Genomic DNA, 14,593 nt, shown 5'->3' on the forward strand with positions numbered 1-14,593 from the left:
AAGAACCTATTGGATGATATACCGATCACTCTAGAAGGGAAGATTGATGTTGAAACTGTTCAAGTAGGAATGAATAAAACTTGGAAAAAGAAACCTGAAGAAGTGTCACAGGATGAACCGGTTTCTACACCTAGTGTGGAAGTCTCTGAACCGGAAAACTGAGCTTCGAAAAGCTTAGGGGGAACATATCGGTGAAATGTTTCAAATCCCTGGTTTATATTAGTAAAGACCTTAACCAGTATATGTTACCTATCAATTGACAAAAGACTTGAAGTGGTAAAAGGCAAAATTAGGGTTTATGCCCTAATGGTGATGCATTTATTATGGTAGGTGAAAGTTTTCTTAAAAGGGATTTTTGATGCCATTTTCACTTATCTATTTACGAGTGAAGAAATTTTCAAGAGCAGAGCGATAAAGAGTGATTTGTCTGGCGATTTAAAGTGAATTCAAAAATCTTGTAGAGGAATCCAACGACCTTTTTCAATCTATTAGTGAAGAACACTAAAGTGGTAATCAAGCAACTAAAGTGGTGTATTGTGAGCGACATTGGAAAACCCTAAATTCTGGATTGTGAAGGTATTTCTCAAATTTCTTTCTTATCATGGCATCTGCATCGCACTCTAGTTCTAGTGCTCCTATAGATTCAGCTGAATTTATTCAAAAGAAGATGAAATACAATGCCCTATCCCAGATACCTTCCAGAGTTATAGTTGAGGAAGATATTTCAGGATATATTGATTGTAAATTAGAAGATCTAGGATCCCTAGTGATTCATTCCGAGCTACATTTGTTCTGTGGGGATGACAAGAAAATCAAACCTGGATATAACATCCTAGAGAAGATGAAACTGCATAATGCGGTGTATTTTTTGGAAGAGTTCACATAAGAACACATCCGCATCATCCTTAGTAGAGTACATGGTGATAAGATGTACCTCGAGTGCACACATGACATCACACCGGGGGCAATTCATGCCGTCACTGGTTTCTGTAACATTTGAGAGGTACAAGCTCTAAGGAAGGTCACCAAGACTGAAATGACTAAGCTCACTCGTTCTCTAAGCGACCAATGGGCGATGATCGTCAACACCATCAAAGATGATCTGGTGAAGTATGCCTGCATGGTGATTGGTTACCGAGTATTCTATGCCAGCAGAATGAACTCTATCCCTACTGCTGCGGTAAATGCCGCTTACCAGATGATCAAGGAAGGGACTACATTTGACTTATGTACCTATTTGCAGAAGCAACTGCTCTTGAACCTAAAGTCCATCAAACAGGACAATGCTCTAAGGTTTAGGTTTGGACAACTTTTGGTTAGCCTATTCTTCTACTTTCAAGGCTATTTCCTTGGAGTAGGTGATGTTCAATGGTCTGCTGACCAACCGGTTTCCAAGCAAATTGGGGAAAGTCTTCAAGTAGTGGGAACTGGATATCCTAGGGTTCTTAATAAATATTTTGATGAATTCAAGCGAAAAATGAGCCAGAGAATGAAAATATTTGGTGATATTGTGAAGAAATATGAAGATGACATCTGCTTCACAATAAGGATTGATGACTGCATAATGGAAGTAATGGAACCGAGAAAGGAAGCAGTTGAACCAATGGGGTATGAAGTGATGTATGATATGTTGATTGGGTATGCCTCTACTCTGCTTGCCTCACCATTAGATGTGAAGAAAAAGAGAACATGCACCTACTTGGAGAGGGTAACACCGGTTGAAGAACCAAAATAGAAAAAGGATAAAGCAGTGCCATTGGTATTTGCATTGGTTACCTCTATTAGTCCAAAAGTGACCAAGCGGTCACCCGCTAAGAAGAAACCAAAGGTTGTTCCTACTAAAGTCTTTGAGAGGAAGTGAAAAACCAAAAACAACTCACTAGAGTCAGAGGATACTAAACTAGAAGTACAGCCAAAGAAGACAAGGCAATCAAGCAAGAAGGCAAAGTCTACCGGTAATGTTCCTACAACATCAACACTGGTAAATATAGACATCTCCTCTTATAAACCAATGACACATTGTCAGAGGACAATTAAGAATATTAGGAGAAAAGTGCTTGATGATTTAAAAGAATATTTTGATGATTTTATTGATAGTGAGAAAGAAGAAGTAGAGCAGGAAATCATTAAATATTTATGTGTTAATGACCGGTTGCCATCAAAAATTAGATCGGTGACACTTGATTCTTTATACAATTCTTTGGATAATAAATGACACATTGCCATTGAGAAAGAACAAGAGATTAGGGAGAAAATTTTTGCACAATATTTTCCCGATGCTTCAAATTCAGATTTATTTGAGATAATGGATGAGAACAAAGGTCTCTTCTTCATGAGAAGGAGAAGACTTAGGCTGCTAGAAGGCAGAGCTTCTAAAGTGGAGAAGGACACACATTTACATGCCAAAGCTACTGTCCAGTTACACCAAGTGTCTGAGGCCAATCTAAATGCTGAACAAGAACCTGATCTAACATCAGGCAAACCAGATGAAGCATTTGATAGTGAAGGGGAAAGAGTGACAGAGATAAATAATCCCATTGATGTGGATGCATTAGATGTTGAGGATGAAACTCTGGACACAGAGAAAGAGAAACAGGTGAAGGAAAAAGCTAAAAAAGAGAAGCAAGACAAAGAACAAATGAAGAAAGAGCAAGTGGAAAAAGCAAAAAAAGAGGAAGATATGAGGAAAGAGGAAGAGAAAAAGAAAGAGGAAGACAAAAGGAAAGAGGAAGAGAAAAAGAAAGAGGAAGACAAGAGGAAAGAGGAAGAGAAAAGGAAAGAGGAGGAGAAGAGGAAACAAGAAGAAGAGAAGAGAAAAGAAGAGGAGAAGAGAAAAGAAGAGGAGAAAAAGGACAAAGAAAAGACAAAGTAGGAATAAGACAAGAAGAAGGAAGAACTGAAGAAGAAACAAGAAGAGGAGAAAAAGAAGAAAGAAGAGGAAAATAAAAGAGCAGCAGAGGAGAAGGAAGCAGAAAAAACCAAACAAGTGGAGACTCCCAAGGCAACTAGTGGTCAAGCCAAACCGGTTGACACCACCAGTCTGATTGACCTTCAATCAATAGATGAGTCCGAGTTGCTACGAGGCATCAAACTAGAACAAGAAAGACTGGAAGAGTTGCAGAGGAAGAAGGAAAGGGATGTCATACAAACTGTGGTTGACACCCTTACTAGTCTAATTCCCGGTACTAACCTCCCTAGTACTAATTCCTCTCTGTCCAAGCTAAAACTCCTTTGTACTGTAGTAGAGGACCAAGTACAATGCTTGGAAGATGTTACTGCAGCCACTACCAAGAGAATAATGAAAAGGCACTCAACACTACCTTAGTCAAGAAACTAAATGAGCTCCGGTCACAACTTCTGAAGTAGCAGAAGGATATCAGGGGTGCTATGGATGATGGCAAATTACTGTTGAGTAAAATCTACCAACCCCATCTATTTTGTGATGATGTGCTTACCCAAAAAGACAAACTCCAATCATAGTTATAGGCATATATAAGCAACTTCAAGATGCCATATGATTCATTCACCACATATGGGCAAACAATTCATCACTATCAGCTACAGACTGCTAGGGTGGAATAAAAAATCTGCAACCAGACTAAAGATTTGTAGGAGCTTCAACTGGTCTTATTGCCCAGACTGTAGATTCTTCAGAAATGTTTTCTCAATCTAGAAGCCATCACGGTCACTAAAGAGATGAGTACCATTGATGCTATGGAATAACTGGTATTCTAGATGCAGACAGAAAGTGGGGTTGCTACCTCATTTCTTGAGTCATGGACATTGGCCATGAAAACTTTTATGCAGGATTTTAAATCTATTTTTATTAAGTTTTATTCCTTATTGTCCTAAACATTTACTCTATTTTTATATATAAGGAATTAGGGGTTATTCTGCATTACTTTGTCATTGTTGGCAGAGGGGGAGTAGTATTTAAAATTTTGGTGAATGTTACCATTTCATGTATACTTTCCTATTACCACTTTGGGGAGTAGTATATATTGTAATTTCTGCAAAAGGGATAGTGTATATGCTTAGGGGGAGTAATTTTGATTATGACATATTTTTGTTGTAAAAAACACTTAGATGTCAAAATTTTCCTAACTGTTGCCATCAAGGCCAAAGGGGGAGATTGTTGGCATTTTGATGATGCTTTGATTGTCATTGATGGACACACACTTTCTTGTTGTATGAGTTATGCTCAACCAGTAATTGTTCCAACCAGTATGATGTATTATAGTCTTTAGACTATCGGTGTTTTGTAGAAGATGTTTAGTGGTCACAAATTGACTAAAAAACCAAGTGGTATGAAGACCTCAAGCGGTATGGAGAACCCAAGTGGTATGAAGACCTCAAGCGGTTCGAGGATCTCAAGTGGTACGAAGGAACAAAGCGGTAGTTAACATTTTTTAGTCTTCATTTTTGACAACCGGTAATTGGTATATTGTATGAACCGGTATTACTTTGTGATGAGTTACCAACCAGTATTTTTGTAATGCGTGATGAGTTATCATCCACTGACACTTTCGTGGTGATTTTGTGTCGTGTTACCAAATGTGTCTAGATGCATTGAACCTAGGAACTTGTAGTCTAATCCTATTGGACCGACATGAAATTAGTTTCCTTTATAAGGACATCATGTCTAGGGTTTGCATAGATGATGTATGAGAAGTGTGATAAGGTTATGTGTGATCTTTGTAGAGAAGATAAGGTCTGTGTGAAGAATTAGAGTGTGGAGATATTGAAAACTGAAGTAATGCTAAAATGCATTAACAATAAGCTATCAAGGATCTAACCAAGCATATTGTGCTAGTATCTAGATCACTCACTTGTTGATTACTCACATCTTCGACAAGTCTGAAACCCTTAACCGGGTAGGCCTAGAAAATCCTTTGTAAATCCACTAACAAGGTGGTTCACAACTGTCGATCTGAAATCCTCTCACATGGTAGTCTTTAACTGGACTTATCTCCTAACAAAGATCTAGATTCCTAACAGGATCTGTTTTGGTGAAGAACATTGTATGACCTTAACTGGTCTAGTTTCTATTCTGCAGATAGTTACTTGTGAGCTTTTCCTCACCGTGGTTTTTCCCATTTGGGTTTCCACATCAAATATCTTATGTTATGGTGATTTTTCTCTTGTGGGTGAATGCTCTGTTTGCTATTTGGTTTGCATTTATCTTAACCCGTTTATTACTGAATCTGTTGTATCGGTTATCTGCTAAACTATTTAAGAGTTTGAGTTCAGTATTTTTTGGTATACTAATTCACCCCCCCCTCTTAGTATTCATCAAAGGAGATCCTCTTGATGATCCAATGAATATCATGCACCTAAAAAGATTCTACGCCTAGTCCTCAGAAAGTCATCAAATTGTCAAAAAATTCAAAAAATTCAAAAAAAAAAAGAAAGATTCAAAATTATAAAAAAAAATAAAATAAAAAATCATGAAAAATACATAAAAATGAGAAAAAGATCTTGAAAAAAGACCGCCACTTTGGTGAAAACCTGGTAAATAGGCACCTTGTGACTAAAAAAAAATAAAAAATAAAAAAATAAAAAAATTCATCCATTAGTGAAAACCACTTTGTGGCGCTATGGGCAAGTACCTTGGTGAAAACCTCCATGCAAGTGCCAAGGTAAATAATCTAGATGCATTGTCTATCAGGTTGATACTCCATCACCCTCATTATCCAATTCGCCCATCAGCACATCCCCCCCTCTCCCACCTTGGAATAAATCATGCGTATGATGATGAGTCTTAGCCTAGATCATGAATAAAAAAGTGTCCCATCAAACTGGGCTTGTGTGCCTCTATGTGAACTTCATGAAGTCTTGAGAATAGTGCTAAGTCCACAAGTTAATATTCAAGGTCATTTGATCACTTGCCTAATCCAAAAATCCATATATTCTATCCTTTGCCCTAGGGATGAATCCTTCGCTCGCCTGGCAGTTAATCCTCCATCCTAATCCTACTCTTGGCAAGAGATGTCAGTAGGTCATGAATGAGTGACTTGTTTGATTTCTTGGATTTTTTCATTTAGACTTACATCTTTTTCCCTACGATTGCACCTATCTACGACTGCCCATATTTTCCATATCTAGGCATGTTTACAATAGATGCATACTGGGGCATATTTTCATAGAATGGCATATTTTGGATCTCTCTTGTACAAACTGGCGACCTGGTATTGGTGTTTATCAACACTTACCTTCTCATGTAGAAGAGGTATTGGTGTGTTTGAGGGTTTTCTTGCACATTCCCACAACTTTGTATTAGTGTTCCTCAACACTTGCATAAGCTGTGTGTAAGGAATTCCCATTTGACTATGAGTGAGTCCACGCCTTGGGTTTCTCATGGCATCCTGATTCCTATAATCAGTGGTGCAGGTTACCTAGGGCAATATCAAACTAAGTTGTCTCTCCACATTTTTGTGCACAACTCTCACCATAATTCCATCAAAGTCCTGATCTAATAACTCCATGGAGTCCTCAATTCCCCCCCCCCCAATCCATATTCTTCTATTTTCCATCTAAGATCATTGTATTACTACTGACATATTCCCTTTTTTCATTATTCATTCATTTTATCCATTAAGGTGGAATTATTCATATAGATTTCATTGTCTATCCATCTAGGTTGCGTTACCTATTAATTACTTATTTAGATTCTCATTTTTTTCAAATATTTTACCACAAAGATTGCATTTAGATTTCATTGCATACATCATTTAGGTTAAATTATCCATTCATAAGTAAATGACATTATTTCATTCATTTAGATTGCATTACACATACATTCCATCATTCTTTGCATAGCATTGATGATTTACATCGCAATAGCTGTATAAGTGACATTACATTTATTCCTCATATAGATTACACCTATACTAATTAATCATTCATCATAAATCATTTACATTTACATGTACTATTGCATTACATATCCATCGTACATGTGGGTCGTTGACTCTGTATCCTGTGGGATCACACACTCTTAGTGTACGAGGTTGCTCACTGCGCCGCTAGTATTGCTCCATGGTATAGTTTCCTGCCTCCCAAAATTCCCTCTCCGCCCTATCCCTCTGCTGCATCATGTTAGAGTACATCTTCCCAAGCCTGCAGGAACCAACACCTAACGAGCTGCATCCCTCTCCCCCCGTAGTTGTATCACATTTGCGTCTGTCCTGTGTGCTTGGCCCCATAGCTCCTCTAGCTCATCATCTTGCTAATGGAGAGCATCTTGTAAGGCCTCAATAGTCATCCCTATCCATGCCTCCTCTAGAATCCACTAAGAATCTTCCCTCTCCCGCCTCAGAGCATCTACCTCTGTCCTCACTGTATGGAGCCTGTCTATCAAATCTGCTATCTCTCACTGCAGCCACTCCACCTCTACCTCCAGGCTCTCCCTCACAGCTCTCTCTATCTGTATCTCATAATTAAGGGAGTGGAGCCTCACCCGAGTTGTGTGTCTCTCTCACACTACACTGTATCAAGATCAGCCTCTGCTACTCCTACCCTACCCTCCACTTGTGCCTTAGGAATATCCATGGGTAAAACATCCTCTCCCCCACCAACCCCTCCCTTTGTAACCTTGCCTACTAGTACTACTCCTGCCTCTTCCTCTCCCACGTCGAGATCCCTCCTCCATACAACCCTAACCCTCCTTTGTTGTTCGCCAGCACCACACCCTGCTCCAACTACAACTCTCTCACTCGGTCCGTCATCCTTCCCGTTGACTATTTGATCTACTGTTGGCTGCAGCTCATCCTCCTCCAAAACCCTAGGAATGATAAGATGTACTGGAAAGTGCCCCTCCCACCAACTCTTTTATCCACTGGTCATCCCCAGATCCTCTCCTACCCCCAGTCGCTCATCACAGACCAAATGTGACACTATCTGAAAACTGGTCCTACCCTCCAATGGACTCACTGTCGTGCCCCAAGATCTCACCTCTTGTGTAATCTAAGGATATAATGGTATGTCTCCCACTATGTCCTAAACTTTCCCAAGCTGTCTTGCTACTCTATAGGGTGCATAATACTCCATGATGTATATTGACCTTCCAAAAATCCACATCTCCACTCCAACCTAGTGTAGTTGCCAATCCCCCCTCCATCTCTCACAACCCAAAAATGGCCGCCCTGTAAACTGTATAAGCTCATCAAGAATCCAATGCCAAAACCATATAGATCCTATCCAGGTGTATCTAGAAACCCCCTGTACCTATCTACATATGGCCGACGACCCCACTTGTCCTATACACCTAGTGGCCGAGTAACCACAATATGCTCTTGAGCTAGATATGGAGAAGTGTCACTCCCATGGACAATCTAGCATACTCCCTGTACACCACCAAATGCATATCGTGATATAACTTAGCCAACATCATGGCTCCCTAGGCAAACTGCACGCATCATGTACCATGAAATAAAGACACCTGCTCCATCCAACATGAAATCCATGCCCTTCGAGATCCGATATATTCTGTCTGCGAAAAAATCCATGAATCACCAGTACCACACGAGGAATATGCCAAATACCCATCACCCTACCCAAATGCATCCTACTCCTATCCTGCATCGGTAGGGTCTCATAGTGGCAAACCTCCCGAAGGTAAAAATCTGCTGCATCCAAATGGTACTCTAGGATGACACCACGAACGGGGATCTTCAAGATCCTCCATACATCCAGAAGAGTCACTGTCATCTCGCCAGTAGGTAGATGAAAGGTGTTATACCTACTCTCCCACCTCTCAACTAAAGCTATCATCATCGCATTATAAGCTCAAATCCTCAACCACTTGCCCACAAAATGCAACCCTAGAGAAGCTAAGACCTCCAATTCATCTGACTGCAACTGTCAATCTAAACTCATGGTAGTGGGCCAATGCTCCCTCGAAGCCAACAACCCCAACTCAACTTGCATCCAAAAATCCAATTCATCATTCCACATTCTCGAGTCCTATTCTACCCTCGGGTGTACCCATACCCTCAACCTATCCCAAAATTCTAAACCTATTTCTAATTTCTTCTTTCCCCAGCACATGCAATGATTCACTCCACACTCATGCCAAAACCATGGCACTCGAGTCATTCTGTAGGTGCACGCGCTAACATACACCCTTACCTATCCTACCCCTAACCTAGAAACTCCTCCAATGTGAGCACTCACTCAGTAGCGCAAGCGCCTGTGTAATACCTTGAGTGCCCGTGCAGTTGCATGAGTGCACGTGCTAAACACCATTGACCCCACGAAACCCCCTTTCTTTCTGACTTTCACCCACAAGCGCTCATGCTACCCCATAGGCATGCGCGTTGAAATGAAGATTAGTGCATCCGACTCACCTAAATTTAGCCCTAAAATAAGACCTAATTCTACCGTAAACGTAAAAAACCACAAAGGAGGATAGTCCTATGTACCAGTGGTGCATAGCCTGTGGGTCTGTCATACCGTCGGATCCTCTTGGCACGATTCTCACATCTGGGAATGCGATCCATCTCTCCTTCTCTCCTTCTAGGCTCTAATTGGCTCCAAGGCTTGTGTGTAACAATGACTCCTCATTGAGCCCTTTGTGGCTTATATGGACCCCCTTGAGGGCCCATTCCCTTCGTGGTCTCTGTCCTTCTATTTCCTCTTCTAGTTTTTCTACATCTACTCCCTCTTTATTTTTTAGTTATCTCGTCCACCCAAATTCTTCCTTCTTCATTTTGAGAATTTTGTTTACAAATTTTTTTTCGAAAAAACTCTCAAGGGGGCATACCTATGCTTTACGCTGGGGCATCTATTTCTTTTTTCTTCTATCTTTTACCCATCACCAAATTTGTTGCTGCATAAAAGAGTGGCAAAATGTAGACACTGAAAAATAATTATTTTAAGTTCTTTGCATAATTAATTTATTAATTGTGCCACTTCCTATTCCTTCTCAATATTAATTAAATATAATTAATGTTGTCACTATAGTCTGTTAATTGATTTATTTAATAAATCAGTCCACCTTCATTCTTCTAAAAATCCCTAATATTATTTCTTCTCAAATTCCTCCCTTTAATTAATTAATTTCAATTAGTTAATTAATCTAGGTGATTCCTACAAATCACCTTTTTCCTAATCCATCATTAACCTAATAAATTCTTCTAGAAACTCCCTAAACTCACTTAACATTATTCTTCTAATTTTTAATTCCCCCCACTTATTCTCTCTCATAGTCAAATCCTCCTACAAATCTTGTCTACCCTAATCCCACCTAATCATTCTTCTAACCCCTCTCTTAATGAGTTGCTAGTGGCTAATCATCATGATTAGCCACAAAGTCAACTCCTTGTCCCTTCCATCCAACCACACTCCTTAAATTCTTTTTTCCTAGGTGAATGTGAGATTTTCAAAATCTCACATTCCTCTAGGCATCCCATCCTCCAAGGAATTTTTAATTCCTCCTTATTCCTCCAATCCCCATGAACATCCTTTTTGAATAAATTTTAATTCTTCATCCCCATCCCTCAAGGAATGTTTTATTCCTTGTTCTTCCCTAGGCACATTGGGAAGTCTTCCCAATGAGCCTTGAGCAGTGTGGAGACAAGATATGCCTTTAAGGCATATCTCTTAGTCTCCACACTTGTCTTGTCATCTCCTCTTGGGCTTGTGTGGGCTCACAAGAAATCCTGACCCTCCATCTTGGGTCAATCCTAGCCCTCCATTTCTCCTCTTCTCCTCCTATAAATTGAGGACTCCATCCCCTTATATCTCATCTCCAACTTTAGTAAATCCATGATGCTATTTTGAGCCCAAGAAATCATCCTCATACCCTTACTATACCAAAATTTGCACTCATCCATACTTAGCCATTTCATCCTTTGATCATCAATCCATCCTTACTCATCCATCCATCCTATATCATTTGCACACAATATTGGAGAGCCAACCACATTATTCCCATTGGACCAATCATATCAAGCTAGGAAGAGGCACATTCTTGGCTTCAACAAGAGTTCGAATCAGAGGAACAAGAGAACTCTCTTGGCAAGGTATAAAGGTTGTTTCATATTTTGTTATTTGGTTGTTTTATGTCTTTTGTTGATTGATTCAATCTAACCTTGCAACCAAGAGTTTCCCCTTGGTTCATGATGAAGTGGTGATCAAAGAGCGATCAAGGTTTTCTTGATTGATGTGTAGAGATTGCTATGTAATCGAATGGTCATACTTGAATCGATTTATTTGTAATATCTATGAGAATTAGGTTTTTGTTGTGTTATCAACTTAATTGATTTGTTTATAAGGTCGATGAAGTTGTTTAGTTTTAGGAGTTGGAAAAGAGTTAGCAAAGATCAGTTGAGTGTGTGGTTGCTGCACCAGATGATGTATCTGTAGTTTGAGTAAAGGTAGATATGAGCATGAAATGGATATGATTAAGCAAGTGTAGTGCTATTAAGATAGATTAGAAAACTCCTATTGTTTTCTAACAATTACAACAAAATTGAAATCCCCTAACCAGGTAAGCTCTAACAAGCTTGGTGTTATTCAAATCCTCTAACAAGGTGATCCATTAGATTGGGTTTTCAAATCCTCTATAGAGGTTACTCCTTACATGGTATTTCTTCTAACAAGGCATTGTAGTCAATCCCTTAACCGGTTGATTCCTAACAGGATTAGTTCTTAACAAGACTTTTGTAAAGCTTTAACAGGCTAGGCTCCTAACAGGGTGAACTTCAAAAGAGTTTAGATAGTTATCTTGTGAGTCTCATCTCACTGTGGTTTTTACCTATTTGGGTTTCCACGTCAAAAATATTTGTGTCAAGTGGTGAATGCTTTTGTGGTTATGTTTCTTATGGTTGATTTACTTAACTACTTAACTACTTAACTACTTTGATAAGTCATGATAACTGAAAGCATTGAGAAATGAAGAAGTTGTTTACTATTAAATTGTTGTAACAGTCAACTGGTTTATCTTATGAGTTTTTATCTTGATAGTGGTATTACATTGATAGTTCTAAGTTTACTTTGAGATATTGATTTTTGAGATTGGTGAAGTTTGTATCAGTTTTTCTATCTACTGATTCACCCCCCCTCTTAGTAGTTGATTGGATATTTATTCTTTCATCATACCATCAATCTCCTATGCCTGAGTAGAGTTCTAGTTAAGCTCAATACCAAAGGACTAAATCCTCTTACACAAACCCAATTTGATCTAAAATGATTGACCAACTCCTCTGCCTGAATGATATTACATTATTCACACATTACATTCCTTGACCATGACCTCTTACAATAACCATGACGATCTAAAACGAGATCTTACATCTTATTTATACAAACCCTAGACCATAAACAATTAGGTCGAATACCAGACAATAAACCAATTACATAATTACAAACCATGTCAACCTTAGACCAAAAAAAATAATATCCACACATAAGACATCCCAGAAATACAACAATAGGTCATATCCACACGTTACATTAATGCCAGTCCATAACCTAGATCAACCGGGACCAAGTATAGGTCCACACGCTTCAACAAAGATCTCCAAACACCAAGTCTCAAACATGATCACCAATAGCATCCCGAAACTCCATCAGAAGCTGCACCAACACCAATTATGCAATTCATCAAAGATCTCCACCAAAAGCTCTGCCAGTGAAACCCTTGCCAGAACCAGAAACCAACCTTCTAAGTAAGCAGGATAGCATCCAATCACCAGAACAAAACCAACTGACCAAATATGAGTATGAGTATCATGAACAAGCCAATTCCATCACCAGATTATACCGGAGTCTATCGGATCATGCCAGATCCAAGTTAACCAAAAACTACTCAACCTACTGGGACCAGAAGGGTACCGGTAAAGCATCCAAATAGCTAGTGTTGACATCAATGACAAAACATCAATGCAACACATAGTCAATTCCACCAAATGGCCAACAAAACCCTCCTTGTCTAGACTCTATTTTTGCCTTAGACCCTATCCAGGCCCCAAAATAGGGCAAGACAGGGGCATGGCGCTTGTGTCCCCACTCTTTAGGGTGGCCCTAAGATGGGTCTTCCCAGTCCCCTATGCATAATTTGACCTTCAAGGTTTGTGCTCCTCTTTGTCGGCCTTCGGTGAATGAAAATTAATCCCCTAGGCATTTATAAATGGGAGTTTGTTTTCTCATTTGCATAAGCAAAGTTGATAATAAGCAAGCATAGGCAAAAATACACATCATCAAGCATTCAAGTCTTCTTTATTCATCCATTGGAGAAATATTAGAATATTCATTTGCAAGAATGTGTGTGTGTTAGGGTTTTGTCATGTTACATGCCATTTCATGCAACACTTGTGATTACATTCAAGAAGCAAAGCAATCTTCATCAACAAATTGTAGAACTACAAGGTATACAATTCCATTATTTACATTTTAGCATTTGCAATTACTTTCTTTCAAGGTTGATTCCACAATTGGGGTTTGACTAAGACAAACACCTATCCACAACCTTTCTCCCCTTCTTTTCTATGTGTAGGTTGTAGGTGTGCAATTGTATTTTCATATTTGGACTCCACTTACAGAGGTGAAAAACCCCTTTTCATTTCGCAGATTTTTCAGAGGACCATGTACACTTTCGCCATGGTCTCGATGACTTTTCTCCAAATTTGTAGGGTAGATTCTTATCAATCTAATTAGCTCAGATCCAAAGTTACAACACGATCCCAAACCTGTAGCTCCTCATTTCACTCATTTTCTCTCTTGGGTCCACATAGTCAACAAGTCAACTTTCCTATTTATAAAAGAGGGCAAAACACACTTCAACCCTTGCAATCCACTTGGAATTCACATCCTTGCCTCCATTGGATTTGGGTCTAGTGAATTCAAGCCCCTCTTTTTAATGTAAAGTTTTTCCCAAGTAAAAATCATCCCAGTGACTTCCTTTCTCTCTCCTAGGTGGGGAGTCACTAGGGTTCAATTTTCCACTTTACATTTTAATGAACCCTACGTCTTACACATTAATTCTGATTTATCATTATTAGATTTGATTCATTGCAATTTGAATTCCAAATTTTCCTTTCCAAGTTTGATCTATTTGCAAATTTTAGAGGTTAATGGCACAAAAACCCTAATTTTTCATTTTGGGAAAATTAAGCTTGTGAAGTGTAAAATTTTAATTACTTGTTTTAGATCTGATTTCTATTTCAAAATTGCAATTCAAATCTATCTTTTCATTCTGAATATTCAGCGGTTAAATCATAAAACCCTAATTTTTAAGATTGTTCTATTTTCAACCTTTGACTGCAAGTTTGACCAATCTAGACATCTCCAAATTGACAGTTTTTTTGGATTCTACATTAAAATCATAATTCCTATGATTCCTGAAAATTTTGAAAAAAGTTGGTTAGACTGTGTGCACTTTTGCCATGGTCTTTGACTTTTTTCCTGAAATTTTAGGAGACAGAATTGACTATCTTTTTCTGCTCAAATCCAAAAAATCAGCATACTTTATCAATTTTAAACACTCTCTAAGGTCAGACACAAATTCAAAATTCATCAAATTTAAAATTTCAATTAATTTTCATAAAAAGGTCCTCATTTTAGATCTTCTTTTCCAACAAATTAAGATTTT

This window comes from Cryptomeria japonica, chromosome 2, assembly GCF_030272615.1.
Source record: "Cryptomeria japonica chromosome 2, Sugi_1.0, whole genome shotgun sequence".
In the NCBI taxonomy this organism is placed as follows: domain Eukaryota; kingdom Viridiplantae; phylum Streptophyta; class Pinopsida; order Cupressales; family Cupressaceae; genus Cryptomeria; species Cryptomeria japonica.